This window comes from Salvelinus alpinus, chromosome 12 (assembly GCF_045679555.1).
Source record: "Salvelinus alpinus chromosome 12, SLU_Salpinus.1, whole genome shotgun sequence".
NCBI lineage: Eukaryota > Metazoa > Chordata > Actinopteri > Salmoniformes > Salmonidae > Salvelinus > Salvelinus alpinus.
Window position 1 is genome coordinate 9,493,948 of NC_092097.1, and position 24,559 is coordinate 9,518,506.

General features: G+C 41.6%; 1 protein-coding gene across 4 annotated transcripts in view; it reads left to right on the forward strand.

Moving 5' to 3' along the window:
- The window catches only part of LOC139535474 (sodium-coupled neutral amino acid transporter 3-like), a 102,885-nt gene that overhangs the window by 26,603 nt on the left and 51,723 nt on the right, over positions 1-24,559 (forward strand). For 2 of the 4 annotated variants that reach the window (XM_071334901.1, XM_071334902.1), the window contains exon 1: positions 14,043-14,329. The exons of 1 other annotated variant lie outside the window; for it this stretch is intronic. The gene's annotated coding sequence lies outside the window, so the exon portion shown is untranslated. Of the gene's footprint in view, positions 1-14,042; positions 14,330-24,559 lie in introns of those variants that run through there. One more of the 4 variants, XM_071334898.1, reaches the window with a different exon arrangement.

Below are 24,559 nucleotides of genomic sequence, written 5' to 3' on the forward strand. Positions count from 1 at the left end.
TTTAAACTGTTTAACATGGGTCAAACGTTTCGGGTAGCCTTCCACAAGCTTCCCACAATAAGTTGGGTGAATTTTGGCCCATTCCTCCTGACAGAGCTGGTGTAACTGAGTCAGGTTTGTAGGCCTCCTTGCTCGCACACACTTTTTCAGTTCTGCCCACAAATGTTCCATAGGATGGAGGTAAGGGCTTTGTGATGGCCACTCCAATACCTTGACTTTGTTGTCCTTAAGCCATTTTGCCACAACTTTGGAAGTATGCTTGGGGTCATTGTCCATTTGGAAGACCCATTTGCGACCAAGCTGTAACTTCCTGACTGATGTCTTGATATGTTGCTTCAATATATCCACATAATTTTGCCTCCTCATGATGCCATCTATTTTGTGAAGTGCACCAGTCCCTCCTGTAGCAAACACCCCCACAACATGATGCTGCCACCCCTGTGCTTCACGGTTGGGATGATGTTCTTCGGCTTGCAAGCATCCCCCTTTTTCCTCCAAACATAACAATGATCATTTTGGCCAAACAGTTTTGTTTCATCAGATTAGAGGACATTTCTCCAAAAAGTGTGCAGTTGCAAACCGTTGTCTGGCTTTTTTATGGCGGTTTTGGAGCAGTGGGCTGAGCGGCCTTTCAGGTTACGTCGATATAGGACTTGTTTTACTGTAGATATAGATACTTTTTTACCTGGATGGATAGCTGGAAATAAATGGCCACATAACACTACAAATTAAGAAACATATCCTATATGCAGGGGTTAAAGCAAAAAGAAATCCCATGACTAAAACTTAAGTCGATCTCAGATTGAATGTCTGTGGCCAAGTTAACGTCCCCTTTTATGTAAGAAAGTCATGACCATCATGATTTTAGGGAAAGAGGATACTTTTATACATGTATTAGTTTGACCAATTCCAGTCCTCTTGCTTAGGGGTTCTGGATCCTCCCCGGGATACGTTTTATGTAGAAGGACTGAGAAGCTCAGTTCTGGTTACTTTTTAAAAGGACATTATACTACAAAATGAATGAAAATAAAATGATGCTGACACCATCTAAAATATTATTTCCACCTCCAGAAATGAATCCAATAACATACTGGTAAAAATGATGTTTTTAACATATTGGACCATGCTTATAGCCTTTTCCTGGTCTATATGATCAGATGTTCTATTAGCAATAAGCATTATCACCTGATGAACTGATGTAGCATAGTGGCTATAACATGTACATAGGCTGAAGCATTGGGTTTGTCCATCTGCATTTACCCAATTGTCGTCACATTTTGCGATTGGTTTGCGAGGCTACGTCAGCCGATGTAGGCTACGTCAGCCGATGTAGGCTACATCAGCCGATGTTCGGCTACTTCAATTGCAGCGGTGTATTTGATCTGTGCACGTGCCAGCACCAGCAGCGCAAGCCTCCCTTTACGCTTATGCTTGAGCAAAGTGAGTTTGGAAAAACTGAAAGTATGCATCTTAATAGATTTCACATACAAACTTTGCATGTCTGAACTCAGAATCAAAAATGCTTCCCAAACATAACATGGCAGAATGTTGCATGATTTCAAATGTGTCATGTAATGATTATTATCCCTCTACTGCACACATTTAGTTTTTTCATAAAATAAATATTGGCACTGGCAGAACTTTGTCGGGACCTATGACCGGAAATAGTGGTACTTAATTGGCAGACCTAGACCTGTCACTCTGAATGAGCCAAGACATCTGACAATTGTTTACGCCCCAAGAACATTTTGTCTGGGATGGCAAAATCGTGGCATAAGTCGGCTAAAACCGGACAGTCTGTGCGGGCCTCAAATTCAAATTCAAAATCAAATGATGCGGGATGCAGAGTCTAAAAAATATAATGAAAATACAAATAGGGTAACACTTACCTTTAAGGGGTCCTAATTAAAGTGTAATTACACTGTAACACTTATTGTAGTTAACTGTAACAACTGATAACTACAGTGTAAAAATATGTAACTGGTAGTAATTGCGTCCTGTAATCCTGTGTAACAATGAATGCTTGTTACCATGCTTGTTACAAATGGGCGGAGTCACTGGCTGACTAGTGCTCTTCCATGCCGTCCCTAAGAGGGGTGCGTCACGTCGTGCCAGGATTTTTTTTACTATACTCGATTTGAGTGGGTTGAGTCACTGGCGTGATCTTCCTGTCCGGTTTTGCACCACCTCGGACTTGTGTGATGGAGGAGATCTTTTGTGGGATATACTGAGCCTTGTCCCAGGGTAGTAAGTTGATAGTCTGTTGATATCCCTCTAGTGGTGTGGGGGCTGTGCTTTGGCAAAGTGGGTGGTGTTATATCCTGCCTGTTTGGCCAGAGTGTCCCCTGACCCTCCCTTCTCAGCCTCCAGTATATATGCTGCAATAGTCTAGGTGCCGGGGGTTAGGGTCAGTCTGTACTATCTGGTGAAATTCTCCCAGACCTGCTGTTTTCGACCCTCCCTCTCCCTTCCTCTCCCTCTCTCTCTCACTCTCTCTACCGCACCCCCTGTCTTGACCTCTGAATGCTCGGTTATGAAAAGCCAACTGACATATACTCGTTAGGTGCTGACCTGTTGCACCCTCTACAACCACTGTGATTAATATTTGACCCTACCGGTCATCTATGAACGTTTGAACATCTTGAAGAACGATCTGGCCTTAATGGCCATGTACTCTTATAGTCTCCACCAGGCACAGCCAGAAGAGGACTGGCTACCCCTCAGAGCCTGGATCCTCTCTAGGGTTTTTCCTAGCCACCGTGCTTCTACATCTGTATTGATTGCTATTTGGGGTTTTAGGCTGGGTTTCTGTATAAGCACTTTGTGACATCGGCTGATGTAAAAAGGGATTAATAAATCAATTAAATTTGATTTGTCAGGTTTCCACTACATTCTCCAACTTATTGTTTCGCTTCTTCTCAGCTGCATCCGATTCATTAACAACTGTGACAAAGGTTGGGTTCCCTTGTGGATGCATGTCTGAGAGATTATAGCCAATGGTCAATAGGCTCCAATTACTTAACCATGAATGTGCACTGCTCAAAATATATCTCCAGTCAACGTTGTTGCTAGCACTTGCTAGCAAAATATAGCGTATCGTCTGGGTTAACATGGTTGACTTTGCGAAAACAAATTTAATACGAGTGTAGTCCCAAATGAGGAATACGACACTATTTCAAAGCATAGTACATGTAATGTTTTCTTAAGTAGAATGTAATTACTAGTTGTTACACAGGAGTTAGCTAGTTAAACTGGAGTGTATCTTGAGTGGTACTTGTAATGAATGTGTAATTTGTTCTTAACTGACTTACCTAGTTAAATAAAGGTTATATAAAACATATTAATTAATACTTATGCAGTACATTACCCATCCTGACAACCTGGCCCTCATTTTTTAAGTCTCTGGAAATGCCATCCAAGTGGAAGAATACACACGCAAGTACACAGTAGAGTACATGTAATATTTGCATAAGTATAATGTAATTACTATGTGTTACACAGGATTTAGCTAGTTAAAATAAAGTATATACTTACTTGTAATTCTAGTGTACATACAAAGTATGTTACCCCACCTGACAATCTAATCGTCAGCTTTTGAAAGCGAAATCCATGTGATAAATAAACACACTAGTACACCACAGAGTACATGCAATATCTGCATAAATACAATGTAGTTACTAGGTGTTACACAGGATTGATCAATTTCTATATAATTAGTTACAGTAGGCCTAGAACACATTACAAAGTGAAAATGCCAACAAACAATAGATGAGCTTCTACTTTAGTAAACTTTATTGCAACATGTAAAAATACCTTACATTTCTTACAAAATATATTGTTAGATTAATAATGTGATTAATCAGATCAATAACACAAAAAATAACTATTCTAGTGGTGACTCAAATCTGTCGCCTATAGAATGGTGAGTAGCCTAGATAGCTAATTTAGAAACAAGGGATTGTCTTTTTCTCCCAATTTTAACATTACAAGTTACAATGGAAATCAACAACTCTGTCTTCATATGTTTCTTTCTTGTAAGCAATTTCCCATCCTGGAGTCTGAGACCTGGTGGAAATCTGTGGTAAAGAAGAAGAATGCTTGGCAATTTAGCATTAGACACTAAGTTACTCTATACTTGTTATCATCATCATGCTTTCTATAGTTTAGGCCTATAGCTAGCTCGGCCTAGCTAGTTACCTAGCTAGTTCTTGTGTTATTCAGCTAGCTATAAAAGTGCATGCTAACACCAAAGATTTTTTATAACTAAGTCAAGGTAAACCACACCCTTTTGTTTCCAATGGGAAGCTAGTGAGTCAAATGGGCAGAACAATCAAGGAGGTGGTCAGCGCCAAGCATGAGCTAGCAAGATCCTATTGTCACATTCTAGCATGTATTTGCATATTTCCATTAGAGAATACCCAGTCTGTGAAGTGCACGTGTGCAATAACTCCCTTGCACACCTTGCACTCCTTCTAAACATCGCAATTTTTAAAACTTTGGCAAAGGGAGTCCACTCTGTTCGTAAAATATTATCAGTTTGGGGACAGATAACTGTATTGAGATCAAATGTTTCATTGAGGAGAAAATCATCAGAATGTCAGCCCAGTTTCATCTTGCTCCATACTCTCCCTATGCTTCTGAGCTTCCTCTCCTCACCATATTTGGCAGGAAAAGGAAACTCCAACCTATTGCTTCACATTTATATTTCCAGTGAAACATCTTGGCCATTGTTCTATCTGTGCTAACACTAATAAATTAGCTAGTGTTTAGCTACATTGAATAGGAACACGTAGATGTAACGTTAACATGCTAGGTGTGCTCCGTCTGAGTCACTTTCAATTAGAGGTCGACCGATTAATCGTAATGGCGATTAATTAGGGCCGATTTCAAGTTTTCATAACAATCGGATATCGGTATTTTTGGACACCGATTTGGCAAAAAAAAATTTTACACCTTTATTTAATCTTTATTTCACTAGGCAAGTCAGTTAAGAACACATTCTTATTTTCAATGACGGCCTAGGAATGGTGGGTTAACTGCCTCGTTCAGGGGCAGAACGACAGATTTTTACCTTGTCAGCTCGGGGGATTCAATCTTGCAACCTTACAGTTAACTAGTCCAACGCTCTAACCACCTGATTACATTGCACTCCACGAGGAGCCTGCCAGTTACGCGAATGCAATAGAAGCCAAGGTAAGTTGCTAGCTAGCATTAAACTTATCTTATAAAAAACAATCAATCAATCAATCATAATCACTAGTTAACTACACATGGTTGATGATATTACTAGTTTATCTAGCGTGTCCTGCGTTGCATATAATCGATGCGGTGCGTATCGTTGCTCCAATGTGTACCTAACCATAAACATCAATGCCTTTCTTAAAATCAATACACAGAAGTATATATTTTTAAACCTACAGGCAATATTAACCAGGTGAAATTGTGTCACTTCTCTTGTGTTCATTGCACGCAGAGTAAGTGTATATGCAACAGTTTGGGCCGCCTAATTTGCCAGAATTTTAGGTAATTATTACATAATATTGAAGGCTGTGCAATGTAACAGAAATATTTAGACTTATGGATGCCACCCGTTAGATAAAATAAAGAACGGTTCCGTATTTCACTGAAAGAGTAAACGTCTTGTTTTCGAGATGATAGTTTCCGGATTCGACCATATTAATGACCTAAGGCTCGTATTTCTGTGTGTTATTATGTTATAACTAAGTCTATGATTTGATAGAGCAGTCTGACTGAGCGGTGGTAGGCAGCAGCAGGCTCGTAAGCATTCATTCAGACAGCACTTTTCTGCATTTTGCCAGAAGCTCTTCGCTGTGCTTCAAGCCTATCAACTCCCGAGATTAGGCTGGTGTAACCGATGTGAAATGGCTAGCTAGTTAGCGGGGTGCACGCTAATAGCGTTTCAAACGTCACTCGCTCTGAGACTTGGAGTAGTTATTCCCCTTGCTCTGCATAGGTAACGCTGCTTCGAGGGTGGCTGTTGTCGTTGTGTTCCTGGTTCGAGCCCAGGTAGGAGCGAGGAGAGGGATGGAAGCTATACTGTTACACTGGCAATACTAAAGTGAAAAGAAAGCAGACGTATTTCTCAGTGTTTTGGGTCCAACTGAGTATGGATTGCTGAAAGGTCTCATTGAACCAATAAAAGCAGTGGAGTTGACCTATGCAGAACTGACTGATACTCTTTCAAGGCATTTCAAGCCTAAGCCAATTCTCATTGCAGAACGTTTCAGATTTTACCAACGTCACCAGAGTCAAGGGGAAACCGTGGCAGACTACATCCTTGCTTTGAAAAGGCTGGCAAGTACATGTGAGTTTGCACAATTTCTTGATGATGCTCTTAGAGACAAGTTTGTATGTGGTCTCATAGGTGAAGCATATCACAGAAGGCTTCTGTCAGAGAAGGACCTGACCTTTCGGAAAGCCTGTGATATCGCACTTGGACTCGAGCTTGCCCACAGGGATACTATTGAGCTATCGGGATATGCAGAACGTCAGAAAGGTGTTCATGCCTCCCGGGTGGCGCAGTGGTCTAGAGCACTGCATCGCAGTGCTATGCTGCGCCACCAGAGTCTGGGTTCGCGCCCAGGCTCTGTCGCAGCCGGCCGCGACCGGGAGGTCCGTGGGGCGACGCACAATTGGCTTAGCGTCGTCCGGGTTAGGGAGGGTTTGGCCGGTAGGGATATCCTTATCTCATCGCGCTCCAGCGACTCCTGTGGCGGGCCGGGCGCAGTGCGCGCTAACCGAGGGGGGCGGGTGCACGGTGTTTCCTCCGACACATTGGTGCGGCTGGCTTCCGGGTTGGAGGCGCGCTGTGTTAAGAAGCAGTGCGGCTTGGTTGGGTTGTGCTTCGGAGGACGCATGACTTTCGACCTTCGTCTCTCCCGAGCCCGTACGGGAGTTGTAGCGATGAGACAAGACAGTACTTACTAGCGATTGGATACCACGAAAATTGGGGAGAAAAGGGGATAAAAAAAAAAGATTTAAAAAAAAAAGAAAAAAGAAAGGTGTTCATAAGGTCAGTGATGCACGTGGTGAAAAAGGCTCACAAAAGTCACACTTTTCTCAGTCCCGTCCTCAAGGTTACACAAGAACAAAGCAGCCCACATCTCAAAGGTCTAAGCCAAGTTGCTACAGATGTGGGGGAGATAATCATCAGCACAGTGAATGTCGATTCCAAAATGTAAAGTGCCACAATTGTGGAAAGGTTGGACATTTACAGAAAGTGTGTAAAGCCTCAAAACGCACAGCAAGAGCGCACAAAGTGTCAGACGCAGCACAAGAAGAGGAAGGTACAACTGAAACAGTATTGGAACTGTTCACAGTGTACACAGCTCAACAACAAAAAGATGGAATCTATCTCAACATGGAGTTAGCGGGAAAACCGGTAAAAATGCAGCTGGACACCGGAGCGTCTGTATCTCTGGTTCCAGAGAGACTCTACAAAGAAAAACTGAAAGAGTGCCCTCTTCAGCCAGCGTCCATCCGCCTTTCTTCATACACTGGTGACACTATTCCTGTGTTAGGGCAGATCCAGGTACCAGTCCAGTATGAGGGGAAGGAGTGGACGCTACCGCTTGTCATTGTTAAAGGAGAAAAATCAGCCTTGCTAGGCAGAAACTGGCTACAAAAGATCAAGTTGAACTGGGGAGAAATCTTCAGTCTGAGAAAGGACAAACCAGTGAGTCAGGCTACACTCACTAACATGCTGGAGAAGCACAAAGAACTTTTCAAAGATGGCTACGGCGAAATACAAGACTTCACAGCAAAAGTCAGAGTGCAAGAAGGAACCAAGCCTATCTTTCACAAACCACGTCCAGTTCCCTATGCTCTTAAGGAAGCAGTAGAGAAGGAACTGGACCGCCTACAGAAGAATAACATAATCACGAAAGTAGCGAGGAGCGACTGGGCCGCTCCTATTGTTGTAGTCCCAAAGAAAGACAAGACCGTCAGAATGTGCGGTGACTACAAGGTCACAGTAAATCGCTGCATACTACCAGAGGAATATCCACTACCAAACGCTGAAGATCTGTTTGCCACTCTAGCTGGTGGGAAGGTTTTCAGTAAGCTGGACCTGGCATTCGCTTATCAGCAACTGAAGCTGGATCCGGAGTCAGAACAGTATCTGACCATCAATACACACAAGGGGCTATTCAGATTTAATCGCTTGGCCTATGGAATCTCGACAGCTCCAGCGATATTCCAACACACAATGGATCAGATCTTGGACGGTATAGACAACGTTGTGTGCTTCATGGACGACATCCTCGTGTCAGCACCAACCATTGGAGAGCACCTTATATCTCAGAGCTGAGGTCATTTTTGGGGCTCCTGAACTATTACGGAAAGTTTGTAGCAAACTTGTCCACATTGTTGCATCCGCTTCACCAACTGCTGCAGGCCGATACAAAGTGGAATTGGTCCCCACAATGCGAAGAAGCATTCAAGACTTGCAAACAGCGTCTGCTAAAGAGCAAGTGGCTTGCCCACTACAACACAGAGATGAAGCTGAGACTCGCGTGTGATGCATCTCCATACGGAGTAGGAGCCGTCATCTCACATGTTCTATCGTCAGGTGAAGAACACCCTATTGCATTTGCATCACGGACTCTGTCACCAAGTGAGAGAAATTATGCTCAAATTGAGAAGGAAGCCCTGAGCATAATATTCGGAGTGAAGAAGTTTCACAAATACCTGTACGGAAGGAAGTTCCAACTGCTGACAGATCACATGCCTCTGTTGGCCATCCTTGGACCAAAATCAGCTATACCAACCCTTGCTGCACTCCGAATGCAACGTTGGGCTCTGATATTGTTAGCCTACGACTACGAGATTGAGTACAGACGATCCAGTGATCACGCAAATGCAGATGCACTATCAAGACTACCATGCAATAGTGACTCCGACAGTGAAGATGATAGAGCAGTCTTCCAGATCTCTCTCATTGACGAACTGCCCATATCTGCTTCAGACATAGCAGAGGAAACAAGGAAAGATCCAGTGCTTTCCAAAGTCTTGGACTTAACATTAGGAGGTTGGCCAAACTTCGTAAATGACGATAACCTTCGTCCATTCATCGACAAGAAAGACCAGTTGTCCACTGATCAAGGATGTGTTCTGTGGGGATCAAGGGTGGTGGTACCTCACAAATTCCAGAGGAGACTGCTATCTGACCTGCATGAGGGACATCCAGGGATCACTCGAATGAAAGCACTCGCTCGCAGTTATCTGTGGTGGCCTGGACTGGATCAGGACATTCAACAGCATGTAGGCCACTGCTCACCTTGTGAAGCTGTTCGCAACAAGCCTGCTGCTGCACCTCTTCATCCATGGTCCTGGGCTGCGACACCTTGGGAACGCATCCATGTGGATTACGCCGAGATTGACAAGCAACATTTCCTTGTTGTCGTCGATGTCCATTCCAAGTGGATGGAAGTGTTCCCTACTCAACTGACCACAGCTGAGAAGACCATCAATCTTCTCAGACACCTGTTCGCATCCTTTGGACTAGTCAAGGAGCTCGTATCGGACAATGGCCCTCCTTTCACGTCAAACGATTTTGAAATGTTTCTCAAGAACAATGGAGTAAGGCACATCCTGTCACCACCTTACCATCCGGCATCAAACGGAGCAGCGGAGAGAGCCGTGCAAACCTTTAAGAAGGCCTGGACTAGACTCGAGGTTCAGTCTGTGCCCACCCAACAAAGGCTTCCCCGGTTCCTGTTTACTTACCGTAACACACCACACACAGTAACGGAATGTACACCAGCTGAACTGTTTCTGAGACGCCAACCACGTACCCGCCTGACATTGTTGAAACCAGACTTGTCAAGCACTGTGGCAAAGCACCAGTTACAGCAGAAGAAAGCTCATGACAGACACTCAAAGACTGTCAGAGAATTCAAAGAGGGAGAGAGGGTGATGGTACGTGATTTCAGACACCCCAAGAGCCTGTGGAACTCAGGTGTGATCTTGCAACGCAAAGGACCTTTGACTTACCAAGTCCAAATTGGTCATCGCCAGGTCAACGTTCATGTGGATCATCTACTACGGTCCAACGCCCCAGCAGAGACACGCCGAGAGAACAAGAACAATAACGACCCCCAGGACTATTCTCCTGACTGTGGACGTACGGGAGAGACAGAGCCTGACCTTCCACCCGAACCTGGCCCACTACCGGAAGCCCAGGAGGAGCGGAGATATCCTATTCGACAGCGAAGGGCACCTCAAAAGCTTGACCTGTGAGTTGAGCTGTTTAAGGTAACAGACAGTAAAACAAACAAACACTTTAATATGTCCTAGATAAAAGGAAAGAAAAAGGACATTACCTGGGTTAGTTATTAGGACACAAACTCCATCTTCGGGGCAGAATAATCCCCTGGATTTGTGCTGGGCTCTGAAAAGTCTGCTTCAACCCAGTAGTTGAAAAATGTTAAGAATGCATTGTTCAGATATTGCATTAGTAGTTCCCTAACATATTTACCTTGTTCTCTGGGAGTTAAAAACTATGGGGGAGGAGTGTAGTATCTGGGATCTACATCTGTTTATATTAGTTACTATGCTGTTACTAAGCGGTGATGTATTACGACAGTGTTACGTTACTACACCTAATAGGAAATGCACATGCGCACTAGTGTGCCCGGGAACTGTAGAGCACGAGAGGTTTTGACTAAACGAAGACTAACTGTACTCCCGTCTCCTGCCTGATCATTTCTCCACAACACAAATATTACATAGAACAGATTGGATTCGTAACTTATCTTACGAATTGCACACACAATTTTCTTTTTGCAGGATGTAACATATCATACAAAATGGATGACGTAGTACTTCATTTGACGACGTAGTAAGCAAAAAATGGTGAACTTTTGTCTCATGAGTACCACTTCAAAACTACTGGCTGAAATAAAATAACAAATTGAGAGTGCATCTTCAACTAAAACAACTTAAGTTGTTTTTTTGAGTATCTGTCCTTTACTACTTTAACATTTCCTCCACTACAGTTCTAAAGAAAATAATTTACTTTTTACTCTCAATACATTTTCCCTGACACTCAAAAGTAGTCATTACATTTTGAATGCATAGCAGGACAGGAAAATGGTCCAATTCACTCACTTATCAAGAGAACATCCCTAGTCATCCCTACTGCCTCTGACCTGGCGGACTCAGTATATATTATAGTAGTATATATATATTATATTTGTTTATTGTTTTATTGTTCCGTCTGGTTTGCTTAATATAAGGAATGTGAAATTATTTATAGTTTTACTTTGATATTTAAGTATATTTCAAACAAAATACTTTTAGACTTTTACTCAGAGTTTTTTACTGGGTGACTTTCACTTTTACTTCAGGGATTTTCTATTAAGATATCTTTATTTTTACTCAAGTATGACAATTGCGTACTTTTTCCACTACTGGCTATCAGTACACTATAATTACAAGTAAGTACTCTTCAAGATAAACTTCATTAAAATTAGCTAAAACCTTTGTAACAACTAGTAATTACATTGTACTTATGCAAATATTACATGTAATCTATGGTGTACTAGTGTGCTTTCCCTCCCCCCCTTGGATCGTACTTCCAGAACCTTTAAAATGAAGGCCAGGTTGTCAGGATGGGTAATGTACTGCATAAGTATTCTTTTTTTTTTTTTTAATTGAACCTTTATTTAACTAGGTAAGTCAGTTAAGAACAAATTCATATTTTACCTTTGATGGCCTACCCCGGCCAAACCCTGCCCTAACCCGGACGACACTGTGCCAATTGTGCGCCGCCGTATGGGACTATCAATCATGGCCGGTTGTGATACAGCCTTGGATCAAACCAGGGTCTGCAGCGATGCCTCTAGCACTGAGATGCAGTGCCTTAGACCGCTGCACCACTCGAGAGCCTAAGTGCACATTAGTTACAAGTAAGTACCCCTCAAGATGCACATCATTAACAAGCTAAATCCTGTGTAACAACTAGTAATTACATTGTACTTAGGCAAACATTACATGTGCTTTGAAATTGTGTTTTATTCCTCATCTGGGATTACATTCGTAATAAATCTGTGTTCGTAAACTCAACCAAATTTTATACAATGGGTGGGTCTAACCCTGAACGCTGCTTGGTTAAAACCGCATTCCAGCCGGTGTCTATTCCACAAGTTTCCACCAGCTAAATCTATAATGTTAAAATGCCTATTTACTCTGTTCAATCTGACTGTGCAATCCACTGTCTCAGCCCAGCCAGGCAATTTATAAACTTGAACTCCACTATAAAAAGCATCTAGACATTATCTTAGATTTATTTTAAACTAACATTTCTGAGATTTGTATAAACCTTGCTGTCTGTCTCTCTGACATTTGCAACATTGTTTCAATATTCAAATTTGATCTCCTGCTGTCCAAATAGTAATGAACGTGTCAGGAGTCGGGACGAGATAGATAGGCAGGCAGCATTTCTCCGCCAGTCGAAATCATGAATCAGCTGGAATTATTTTTATGGGTATATACAAATAAATATAAATTGAAAATCAATCAAATGTATTTATAAAGCCCTTCTTACATCAGCTGATGTCACAAAGTGCTGTACAGAAACTCAGCCTAAAACCCCAAACAGCAAGCAATGCAGGTGTAGAAGCACGGTGGCTAGGAAAAACTCCCTAGAAAGGCCAGAACCTAGGAAGAAACCTAGAGAGGAACCAGGCTATGAGGGGTGGCCAGTCCTCTTCTGGCTGTGCCGGGTGGACATTATAACAGAACATGGCCAAGATGTTCAAATGTTTATAGATGACCAGCAGGGTCAAATAATAATAATCACAGTGGTTGACGAGGGTGCAACAGGTCAGCACCTCAGGAGTAAATGTCAGTTGGCTTTTCATAGCCGATCATTCAGAGTATCTCTACCGCTCCTGCTGTCTCTAGAGAGTTAAAAACAGCAGGTCTGGGACAGGTAGCACGTCCGGTGAACAGGTCAGGGTTCCATAGCCGCAGGCAGAACAGTTGAAACTGGAGCAGCAGCACGGCCAGGTGGACTGGGGACAGCAAGGAGTCATCAGGCCAGGTAGTCCTGAGACATGGTCCTTGGGCTCTGGTCCTGCGAGAGAGAGAAAGAAAGAGAGAAAGAAAGAGAGAAAGAAAGAAAAAAAGAGAGAGAGAATTAGAGAGAGCATACTTAAATTCACACAGGACACCGGATAAGACAGGAGAAGTACTCCAGATATAACAGACTGACCCTAGCCCCCCGACACATAAACTACTGCAGCATTAATACTGGTGGCTGAGACAGGAGGAGTCGGGAGCAGCTTAAGAGGTCGAAAACAGCTTAAACAAATGCAAATGCAGCTACTTTGCTGTTATTTTGGGGTTTTGACGTGACTGTAAGTTAGCCGTAGTTGGCTAGCTAGCAAGCAAGGGATAAGAACATTGCCAGTCATAGATACAGAACAAAACGACTGAACGACTGGGTTGTGTCTCTAGCAACCCTAGATTTGTGTTGGGACTATATCTTGTGGAAGGATGAAATAGTATGAATAAATTAATCAAAATAAAGTTTTTAATTAAAATATGTCAATCATTATTTGAATATGTTGGTAACCCCTTGTTATTGTCTAACAACACCTGTGCCAATATATCCTCCAAACACCGGCTTCCCTGGCATTATCACTTAAGTATCTATGAGTTGTTACTGTTAACTACAATACTCGCTACCGTGTAATTACACATGTAATTACACTGTAATAAGGATCCCTTAAAAGGAAGATCAATGTGCAGGGGTACGAGGTAATTTAGATATGTGGCCTACATGAAAGCAGGGTAAAGTGACTAGGCATGGGGATAGATAATAATAAGAGTACAATAAAGAACAGAGTAGCAGAAGCATACGGTGAGTGTAAAATTGTGTGTATGTTTTGTGTGCACGTGTGTGTATGTGTGTTCGTGTTACAGGCAGAACATGAAAGTGAAGTGATGAGCGAAATGAGAGCCAATTTTCCGTAGTCCACCGCCGGTATCATTTTCTCACCGCGCGCAGAGAGTGGGAAGCATGAACGAACAGGATCTAGGGAAGGAGGCGGAACTTAAACGAGGCCCACAGCTCAGCTATACAGTAGATCATGTACAAATGCCGTTAATATCTCAATAGACAATTTTCTGTTAGGCTACTACGAGAGATAATTGAGTGCGCGCGATTACCGAAGAGCTTATACAGAGAAGAGACCTAGGAGTCAAGAAACAGAAGAGGAAAGTATCGAGATAAGGTAGATGTGTAAAATGTCTCATTAATCGCGGAATTCATTCGAAACCAGCGTGGCACTCGACTCAACTGGTAAGATTTTAGCATATTCCAGTGTTTCATATTCCTGTGATTTGTGAAATGTTCGAAAGTTTTGATCGATTGTTCCACAATTTACTAGCCAACATAATTAATACAAACTTTTTTTTTTACATCTTCAAAACTATAGCGCGAGAATTGCATTCATGAAATAAACCCAAGTGAGCGTCAACACATTGTTAAAGACAGTAAAACATTTTTTAATAACCATTCCTTATTCACATGAATGAACAATGCCTTGATATCATATGTACGATTTAATTTGTCTATTTATCCTTATTGTATTTATTTTGATCATCTTCATTTGCCGTGACGCGTAAATTTCACCACCATCTGCTTTCTTCGAAGGAGTCAATTGTAAGTTCATTTCATTGTTTGTAATTGGAAGACTACATAACACTCCCATTTTCATTTGATATAGCCACCTTTCACAATATCTTTTGTGCACTCCGTGTGTGATGACTCAAGTTTAATTGTCGGATAGCAAATGCTATGGTCCCTGATATTAACAAAATAGCACACTGTGAAAATAGAAAGACCCAAAACACCATGATTGTGTAATGGAACCATGAACAGTAGTGCACCTCTCCTGATATTTGGTGTTTGGAGGGGTGTTTGAATCTAAACCCAATGTATGTGTTGTGATACACAGAAAGTTAAAAAAAAACTGAATAGAAGTACTCTGAAACATCCAAAATGGTTCTTCAATCTGAATATTGTTGTTTTTAAGCCTTGTGAAAGTGAGTGTAAAAGGCAGGATCAAAACACAATATATGTTTTTTTTTTAATGTCAGACTGTGTCGCTCCTACAATCAAATGATTAAGAGATGCAAATGGTTTTTCGTCTAAATATTGATTGGCGATATGGAGAATGGAGAATTCTCTATTCTCTATGAAATCTCTATTCTCTATGGAGAATATTTTTGGGTGGAATTCCACCTTTTTCTATGCTTTATAGATTACAGTGGTGTAAAGTACTTAAGTAAAAATACTTTCAAGTACTAATTAAGGAGTTTTTTGGTATCTGTACTTTACTTTACTATTTTTTATTTTTGACAACTTTTACTTTTACTTCACTACATTCCTAAATAACATAATGAACTTTATACTCCATACATTTTCCCTGACACCTAAAAGTACTCGTTACATTTTGAATGCTTAGCAGGACAAGAAAATGGTCCAATTCACGCACTTATAAAGTCATCCCTACTGCCTCTGATCTGGCGGTCATCCATACTGCATCTAATCTGGAGGACTCACTAAACACAAATGCTTTGTTTGTAAATTATGCCTGAGTGTTGGAGTGTGCCCCTGGCTATCCGTAAATAAATCAAAAACTAGAAAATGGGGCAGTCCGGTTTGCTTAATATAAGGAATTTGAAATGATTTATATTTTTACTTTTGATACTTAAGTACATTTTATCAATTACATTTACTTTTGATACTTAAGTATATTTATAACCAAATACTTTTGACTTTTACTCAAGTAGTATTTTACTGAGTAACTTTCACTTTTACTCAAGTATAACAATTTTCCAACTTTTTCCACCACTGATAGATTAGGAACAGGAGGAGATGGAGAAGGAGCAGTGGCGTGTATTCATGGATGCCAAAAACATATAAAATAATTTACAGTGGCTTCGGAAAGTATTCAGACCCCTTGACTTTTTCCACATTTTGTTATCTTACAACCTTATTCTAAAATGTATGATTTTTTTCCTCCTCATCAATCAAGAAATCTTTGCAAATTTAAATAAAAAATGGAAATATCACATTTACATAAGTATTCAGACTCTTTACTCAGTACTTTGTTGAAATACCTTTGGCAGTGATTACAACCTTGAGTCTTCTTGGGTATGACGCTACAAGCTTGGCACACTTGTATTTGGGGAGTTTCTCCCATTCTTCTCTGCAGATCCTCTCAAGCTCTGTCAGGTTGGATGGGGAGCATTGGTGCACAGCTATTTTCAGGCCTCTCTCGAGATGTTCGATCGGGTTCAAGTCCGGGCTCTGACTGGACCACTCAAGGACATTCAGAGACTTGTCCCGAAGCCATTCCTGTGTTGTCTTGGCTATGTGCTTAGCACACGTTGTCCTGTTGGAAGGTGAACCTTCGCCTGGGTCTGAGGTCTTGAGAGGACTGGAGCAGATTTTCATCAAGGATCTCTCTGTACTTTTCTCCGTTCATCTTTCCCTCGATCTTGACTAGTCTCCCAGTCTTGCCGTTGAAAAACATCCCCGACACCATGATGCTGCCACCACCATACTTCACCATAGGGATAGTTCCAGGTTTCCTCCTGACATGACGCTTGACATTTAGGCCAAAGAGTTGAATCTTGGTTTCATCAGACCAGAGAATCTTGTTTCTCATGGTCTGAGAGTTTTTAGGTGCCTTTTGGCAAACTCTGAATGTATCTCACTAGAGAAAGCATCCGAGCCAGCGAAACAGCGCCCCTCTGTCTCTATGTGTAGACCATCTGTCTAATTCTGTCTGGTCAAAAACAGTATGACATTGTTGCTGCCGGTAGCATTTGGCCTTCCTTGATACACCCCCCCCCCCCAACATTAATATCCAATCAGCGTTGAGCTAAACTGAGTGTGCTCAGTGGCAATGGAAACAAGTTTGAATTTGGCTTCAAACCAATCCCAGTACATCAAGCCAAACGTCATTGACAGAAAAAAACTTGAATTGTTGCATCTCGTTGTGTTGTTGTCCTCTGGTGGCTAGCTAGCTAAAATGGACCCTTTCCCAAATTGGCCATGGATGGATTTGGACTTGTGGTTTTAATGAATTATCCATACTGGCCAATGATTATAACAGCAGTTGTGATCCAACCACAAATTCCTACATTGTGCCTCTGGCCTGAGAGGATGGAAGTAGCTAGATGTAGACTAATGTCAACCAGCTGGCCAATTGTTGCACATGAAAGGAAGTTAGGGTAGTGAGCAGGCATTTTAGCCAGGTAGCCCAGGACAACAAAAACCTAAAGCGTGTACTGTATGACAGTCATAGACTTTTTCGGCAACATGAAAGAGAGGGGAGGGCATTGGAGTTCCTCTACAAGTAGGGTGAGTCAACATGTTTTCTACGCATACACACACACACACACACACACACACACAGAAATCAGTACCATGGGAAGCCACATCATATTTACCTTACATTGATTGGACTAAATTGTTTTTGGAATCTTTTAGTTGTCACTGTATTAGGCTAAGCATAGGTGATGTAATGATGTTCAAATGTTGACGTTGAAATGGTGCTAGTGGTGACAGCTCCTGATTTCTTTGCGAGTTGCGGTAATTCTCCGCTGTTCCAAATCAATAGTTGTTTAGTAGTCCGAATATGTCGGAAACATTAACTTGATTGACCATGCACCTTAAAGACCTGCATAGGACACAGAGAGAAAGAACCAATAGTTACTGACTGGACATTTTGTCCTGCTTTGGTGGAATTCTCGCCTCTGTTGCCTACATTCCTCTCTTGCGTTCTGTTTCACATATTTATTGACATGGGCTATAGCAAATAGGAACAGGCAAATTACTCGGAATGTCATTTGTGTGCTGCCCTGCAGTGCGCTGCGATACTCCGTTCTTTACTGCGTAGCACCAGTCAATTTCAAATAGGCTAAACCATCGTCTGTCACATAATAATGTCGTTACCACGATCACTGTCAATCATCGTCAATGGACGATGCCATCATAATATTGCCCTACCCTAGCATCCCGTGGTATTGTCATGAAGAAGGCAACAAGTAACCTAGAGACCATAAAACAGTGCATGCTGGACATCAAGCACATATCCCGAAATGAATGTGGTAATTGACACTAATGGTACACTAATGCTCGCGCCACTTAGGTTAGTTTGAGCACAGTCTGCCACGTGTCAAGTCTTCCTAATTACTGCCACTGAGATGACCATTGAAAGGTATTTTTTTTACATAATCTGTTGATATGACATTTCAGTACATCTCAGTTTGGACCAGTAGATTTCCGTTGAAACTGACAAGTGTTTCTGGCCAGCTGGGGCACATATTTCCTTTGGTGGAGTTTGACTCTAGACCTGCATGATTTCCCGGGATAGGAGCTGGGGTGTGATGCTTTCGACTTTGGCCTTTATCTAAACACTACTAACCAACACGAGGGGCAGGGCCAGGGTTCATGAGGCTGGAGAACAGGGCAGATAAGCAGGGCCACGGTCAATGATCCCCCAGCTAGGGCATGACGGATTGGATTAGATCAGTGGTCGCCAACCTTTTCTGAGTCAAGATCATTTTCTGAGTCCAAAAGCAGGCCGCTCAGATTACATTTTTTTAACAGATTAAATTCAAAGAACATAAGCCTATGCAACATTAACCTATTAAAAACAGTTCTGTAGCAATGAGGTTTGTGCAGTAGGCTCAACCAGGTCACCCATTATACAAGTCAGTATTAGAAGTCCATCCAATTCTGAGGATATCGGGAAATGACTTGGAAATTGGCCACTAGGGGCAACACTGAGCGATGTTACATTCAAGTAGGTTTTGGTTTTGCTAGAGTGTTGTGGATGTGGATGGGTGTAAGCATCTGCCTCTGGTGCAAAAGGTTGCATGTGTTTGAATCCAGCAATAGAAAGTTGTTTTTGAGATTTTTGTTTTAGCCTATCCCAAACGTTAACCCTTGCCTTAAAACTTCTTATGGCTGTGATCCCGTTAACAGGATCGATATGACAACAGCCAGTGAAAGTGCAGGGCGCCAAATTCAAACAACAGAAATCTCATAATTACAAATATTCAAACATACAAGTATCTTATACCATTTTAAAGGTAATCTTGTTGTTAATCCCACCACAGTGTCCGATTTCAAAAAGGCTTTACAGCGAAAGCACCACAAACGATTATGTTAGGTCACCGCCAAATCACAGAAAAACACAGCCATTTTTCCAGCCAAAGACAGGAGTCACAAAAAGCAGAAATAGAGATAAAATGAATCACTAACCTTTGTTGATCTTCATCAGATGACACTGATAGGACTTCATGTTACACAATACATGTATGTTTTGTTCGTTAAAGTTCATATTCATATAACAAAAATCTCAGTATACATTGGCGCGTTATGTTCAGTAGTTCCAAAACATCCGGTGATTTTGCAGAGAGCCACATCAATTTACAGAAATACTCATAATAAATGTTGATGAAAATACAAGTGTTATGCATGGAACTTTAGATAAACTTCTCCTTAATGCAACCGCTGTGTCAGATTTCAAAAAAGCTTTACGGAAAAAGCAAACCATGCAATAATCTGAGGTCGGCGCTCAGAGCCCAAACAAGACAAAAAGATATCCGCCATATTGTGCAGTCAACAGAAGTCAGAAATAACATTATAAATAATCACTTACCTTTGATGATCTTCATCAGAATGCACTCCCAGGGATCCCAGTTCCACAATACATGTTTGATTTGTTCGATAATGTCCATCATTCATGTCCAAATAGCAACTTTTGTTAGCGCGTTTGGTAAACAAATCAAAACTCACGAAGCGCGTTCACTAGTTGCAGACGAAATGTCAAAAGGTTCCGTTACAGTCCGTAGAAACATGTCAAACGATGTTTAGAATCAATCTTTAGGATGTTTTTAACATAAATCTTCAATAATGTTCCAACCGGAGAATTAATTGGCTTCAGAAAAAGCAAATGGAACGGGAGCTACCTCTCATGTGAATGCGCGTGACTAGCTCCTGGCACTCTGCCAGACCTCTGACTCAATCCCCTCTCATTCAGCCCCCCTTTACAGTAGAAGCATCAAACAAGTTTCTAAAGACGGTAGACATCTAGTGGAAGCCTTAGGAAGTGCAACATGACCAATATCCCATTGTATCTTCAATAGGGGCTGAGTTGAAAATTGACCAACCTCAGATTTCTCACTTACTGGTTGGATTTTTTCTCAGGTTTTTGACTGCCATATGAGTTCTGTTATACTCACAGATATCATTCAAACAGTTTTAGAAACTTCAGAGTGTTTTCTATCCAAATATACTAATAATATGCATATATTAGCAACTGGGATTGAGGAGCAGGCAGTTTACTCTGGGCACCTCTGGGCACCTTATTCATCCAAGCTACTCAATACTGCCCCCAGCCATAAGAAGTAACCATTTAGAGTTAATGCCTAACCTTAAGATTTTGGAGTTAATGCCTAAACTCCCCTTAAACACTTCAAAATTTGACGTTTGGAACAACTTCAAAATGTGACGTTTAAGAAACATGGATGAACATCTAATTCTGACCTGAGACTGTGAGAGCTTGTTGGTAGGCTATAGGCCCAATTCATTATCACACCATTTTGGCTATGCTTGAATTGCCCTGCCAATGTTGTTCTTCTCAGATAATGTAGAAATTATTTCCAAATTCTAGGTATATGATCACACTGGTAATAGATCATTTGTTGTATTACTTGTGAGGCACAACTGAGTGAGCGTTATAATTAGCTTTTATTTTATTTTACTGGACTGATGGCCTGCATCTGATGGTCAGTCTGAGGGGAGGGAGGAAGGGAGAGAGCAGCATTGAGTCTGCATCGGTGAGGCTGTCTAACCTTCCCTCCGCTGTCCCTCCCTCCGCTGTGGAAAGGGGACACAGTCTTCCAGCTGATGGCGAAACTCAAGTCGCACTGCATTATTTCTGCCTCATGCACCAATTCATGTTGTTATTCATATGACCAGAGAAAGTGAAATATTCCTTGATATTAATAACAACGCAAGCTTATCGGAACACTTTGCTGTACTCATTCAGTGCTGGTTGTAGTGTGAGTGGAAGTAGGGAGAACAAGCATTTTATGGCTTATAAAATTGTTGAACAAAGTGTTGACAGTGTTTAATAACAACTTAAACATGAACTTACTTATAAAAACAGCAGCTCTTTGTTGTATTCATTGAGTCTCTGTCAAGTCAAGGTTTTAAATGTTTTGAAATCTCACAGTATCAATTTTGCTGTGCGCTCAAGGCTTCTTTTTACAGCCTATGGCTCGGGAAAACTGTGCAGACACGGTGGTCTGAGCTATCTGATTGCCCAGCGGTAGGCCTATAGGTGCACTTGATTTGCTCTCTGGGCCTGCCGGGTTTGCAGAGTTATACCTTCAGACACATGAAATGGTTAAAAATGGAAACACTTTGTCATCCCGGTGCTAGGGTAGCTGAATCAAGTGCACCTACCGCCAACAGCACTAAAAGGAAAAAATAATAATACAGAATTGTTTGATGATCGACTAGGAATGCCTCGCGATCGACCGGTTGGTGACCACTGGAGTAGATGATTGGTTGACCTGGCTCAGTATTCAAGATGTGATTGGTGGGTGGCTGGGGACCAGACTGGATGGGAAAGGGGCCCAGCTGTGCTCTCCTGTCAGTCTTGAAGTGAAAAGCCCTGTGAATAGTTCTGTTTGAGCCAAGCATCCGGCTCCGTTAAAGTGGAGTTTATTCTTATCCCAATCCTTTCTCTATCTGGGCCAGACAGGCCCCCTTCAGATCTGACCTTGTCACATTCTGTATTAACATACACTTCCGTTCAAAAGTTTGGGGTCACTTAGAAATGTCCTTGTTTTTGAAAGAAAAGCACATGTTTTGTCCATTAAAATAACATCAAATTGATCAGAAATACAGTGTAGACATTGTTAATGTTGTAAATGACTATTGTAGCTGGAAACGGCTGATTTTTAATGGAATATCTACATAAGCGTACAGAGGCCCATTATCAGCAACCATCACTCCTGTGTTCCAATGGTACGTTGTGTTAGCTAATCCAAGTTTATAATTTTAAAAGGCTAATTGACCATTAGAAAACCCTTTTGCAATTAAGTTAGCATAGCTGAAAACTGTTGTTCTGGTTAAAGAAGCAATAAAACTGGCCTTCTTTAGACTAGTTGAGTATCTGGAACATCAGCATTTGTGGGTTCGATTACAGGCTCAAAATGGCTAGAAATAAAGAACTTTCTTCTGAAACTCGTCAGTCTATTCTTGTTCTGAGAAATTAAGGCTATTCCATGCGAGAAATTGCCAAGAAACTGAAGATCTTGTACAACGCTGTGTACTACTCCCTTCACAGAACAGCACAAACTGGCACTAACCAGAATAGAAAGAGGAGTGGGAGGCCCCGGTGCACAACTGAGCAAGAGGACAAGTACATTAGAGTGTCTAGTTTGAGAAACAGATGCCTAACAAGTCTTCAACTGGCAGCTTCATTAAAAGGTACCCGCAAAACACTAGTCTCAACGTCAACAGTGAAGAGGCGACTCCGGGATGCTGGCCTTCTAGGCAAAGTTGCAAAGAAAAAGCCATATCTCAGACTGGCCAATAAAAATAAAAGATTAAGATGGGTAAAAGAATACAGACACTGAACAGAGGAACATTGGAAAAAAGTGTTATGGACAGACGAATCTAAGTTTGAGGTGTTCGGATCACAAAGAAGAACATTCGTGAGACGCAGAAAAAATGAAAAGATGCTGGAGGAGTGCTTGACGCCATCTGTCAAGCATGGTGGATGCAATGTGATGGTCTGGGGGTGCTTTGGTGGTGGTAAAGTGGGAGCTTTGTACAGGGTAAAAGGGATCTTGAAGAAGGAAGGCTATCACTCCATTTTGCAACGCCATGCCATACCCTGTGAACGGCACTTAATTGAAGCCAATTTCTTCCTACAACAGGACAATGACCCAAAGCACAGCTCCGAACTATGCAATAACTATCTAGGGAAGAAGCTGTCAGCTGGTATTCTGTCTATAATGGAGTGGCCAGCACGGTCACTGGATCTCAACCCTATTGAGCTGTTGTGGGAGCAGCTTGACCGTATAATACTTAGAAGGGCCCATCAAGCCAATCCAACTTGTGGGAGGTGATTCAGGAAGCATGGGGGAAATCTCTTCAGATTACCTCAACAAGTTGACAATTAAAATACCAAAGGTCAGCAAGGCTGTCATTGCTGCAAATGGAGGATTCTTTGACGAAGCAAAGTTTGAAGGACACAATTATTATTCCAATAAAAAATTGTTATTTATAACCTTGTCAACGTCTTGACTATATTTCCTATTCATTTTGCAACTCATTTCATGTATGTTTTTGTGGAAAACAAGGACATTTCTAAGTGACCCCAAACTTTGAACGGTAATGTAGTTCAACTCACAGGACAGTCTTTGTTGATGTTTTTAATGTATTGTTCCAGCCACTTATAGGGTCACTATACAGTATTTTTTCTAGGTAGGCTAGATGAGAACAAGTTCTCATTTACAACTGCGACCTGGCCAAGATAAAGCAAAGCAGTGCGACACAAACAACAACACAGAGTTACACATGGAATAAACAAACATACAGTCAATAACAAAATAGAAAAAGTCTATATACAGTGTGTGCAAATGAGGTAAGATAAGGGAGGTAAGGAAATAAATAGGCCATAGTGGCGAAATAATTACAATATAGCAATATTGAAATGGCTGCTGGTGTTTGACTGGAGTTGTACTGTAATGACCTGTTGAGGTTTCCATCCCAGAATATCACAAACGATACCATGGAATGCCATAGCCAAAGGAATGCCAAAGGAAGAAATGCTGATAGTTATGACTGTATAATTCTCGTTACAGGACTGTAGTACTGCTATTTTGCTATTTTGCTAAGATCATCATGATCTTCCATGGTGAAAAACTAACAAGATAACTGCTGATGTATCAAGCAGCTCTAAAGATCCTTACTGGAGACTCACAGAGACACTCACTTTCTTTTCCTGGCTGCTGCTGTACAATAAATTCTGATGTACAGGTAACTGCCAGAATAAAGAAAACACTTGAGTAAATGAGGTATACAAAGTATATTGAAAGCAGGTGCTTCCATACCGGTGTTGTTCCTGAGTTAATTAAGCAATTTACACAGTGGCATGTATTCATTGATGCCAAGGGAAGCCAGGCTTCCCAAAATATTCCGTCAATTCTCAAGTGGCTGAATCTGACCGGAGAAATCATCCAAGCGAGGGAAACAGCGCCCCTCTCTCTCAGTATGTGTAGCCCATGTATCGGATTCTGTCTGGACCAATAGATTATAACATGTTGCCGCCGTAGCATTTGATTGATTGATGCCAGCAAGCATTTGGTCTCCCTTGATAAAAAAAAATATAAAATAATTAGGCAACTGGGTTGCCCTGCTGTAGCAAATGCCTCCAAGGGAGGCCAGTTTGGATTTGGCTTCACACCAATCAAATAAATTCTTACG